This window comes from Xenopus tropicalis, chromosome 9 (genome assembly GCF_000004195.4).
Source record: "Xenopus tropicalis strain Nigerian chromosome 9, UCB_Xtro_10.0, whole genome shotgun sequence".
NCBI classification, from domain to species: domain Eukaryota; kingdom Metazoa; phylum Chordata; class Amphibia; order Anura; family Pipidae; genus Xenopus; species Xenopus tropicalis.
In genome coordinates this window covers 7,071,449-7,073,286 of record NC_030685.2, presented here as the reverse complement: position 1 = coordinate 7,073,286, position 1,838 = coordinate 7,071,449, and positions in this window count along the sequence as shown.

The following is a 1,838-nucleotide window of genomic DNA, read 5'->3' as shown; positions in this document are numbered from 1 at the left end:
ACTCCAATTTACCTCTCCTTGGGTGAACATTTTAGTTCTAATTCATCATTATCCCAGGAGAAGGGATCATTGCCAGAACCCTTTGGAAGACTAGGGTTATACTATTTTGTGTTTATTTAGCATCACTCCATTTCAGAGTAGCAGCAACCATGGTTGGAGTTCTTGGTGTCTCTGTTGTCTGAGATGGATTCCACAGTGTTCTTCTGCTCTTTCCGCCATGAGAGCTTCAGGTCTTTACTCCTACAAGTCCATAATGATCATTGGCCAAACTTACTTGAGGTCATGGTATGGTTTCCTTTTCATGGGCATCTTAGAATAGATTCTTTTCCCCAAAACATTGCACGACCTCTTCCAGTAGGCTGCTAAGTAACTGTGCCCTCCCATGTGGCGGTCGTAGATGACCCCTTGTGATCAACATTGAATGAGAAACCAGTATAACTGTCCTGTAATTCTACACTTCAGAAGAAGTACAAAAAGCGACGCTCTGCAAGCACAAGCACCTTCCTTTCCTTTGTTGAGTCAGCAGATCATCATCAAAGGGCTTTAAAATGTAGTTATTTAGCTGGGGGTGGCGGCAAATTGCTTAAAGCATTCTCAGTGTATATTTTTCAGGCTGAAATCTGATATCAGGAACATTCCCTGACATTTTTTATGGTGGGAATTTGTAGATCTTGAATTCATTAAAATACATGAGTGTTCCAGTATAGACATAGGCAATCACAGGAACTATAGCAGGGTGACTGTTACCCCAATGTTTCTATATATCTGTAACCTTGTTATGGGCTAAGGGGGCCCAGCCTGAAGGCCAGTTAGGGGGGGATTTGGGGTGAGTGCTTATTTGTGCCCTGGGTACCCCTGGAACTATAGCAGGGTGACTGTTACCCCAATGTTTCTATATATCTGTAACCTTGTTATGGGCTAAGGGGGCCCAGCCTGAAGGCCAGTTAGGGGGGGATTTGGGGTGAGTGCTTATTTGTGCCCTGGGTACCCCTGGAACTATAGCGGGGTGACTGTTACCCCAATGTTTCTATATATCTGTAACCTTGTTATGGGCTAAGGGGGCCCAGCCTGAAGGCCAGTTAGGGGGGGATTTGGGGTGAGTGCTTATTTGTGCCCTGGGTACCCCTAGAACTATAGCGGGGTGACTGTTACCCCAATGTTTCTATATATCTGTAACCTTGTTATGGGCTAAGGGGGCCCAGCCTGAAGGCCAGTTAGGGGGGGATTTGGGGTGAGTGCTTATTTGTGCCCTGGGTACCCCTAGAACTATAGCGGGGTGACTGTTACCCCAATGTTTCTATATATCTGTAACCTTGTTATGGGCTAAGGGGGCCCAGCCTGAAGGCCAGTTAGGGGGGGATTTGGGGTGAGTGCTTTTTTGTGCCCTGGGTACCCCTGGAACTATATACTTGCTATGACCTACAGGCACCCAAACTAAAGGCCAGTTAAATTCTGTGTTTATTTCTTTCTATAGTTAGACTTTTCTAAAGAATTTGATATGTTAAAGTAACACTGTCATGTAAATGGGACCAAATTTGGTTTACTAAAGATAACTACAATATAAGCCATACAATCTGCTTGTTACGGTGGATTTCACACCAACGTGACAGAATACTTTGTTTACTGATTGCTAGAATCTCAGCCAATTGTAATTCAGTTCATCTTTTCAAGGTTATCTTTACTATCACTCATCATTTTGTGCACAAATAAAATCTTTTTGATGCTTTAAAAAAAGTCTTGTGACTCGGGGGGATCCGGATGATTTCATTAGTTACACAATCACAATGTGACACAAAACGTAACAGTAACTAGAAGAATAAAGTAGAATAAACACGTTA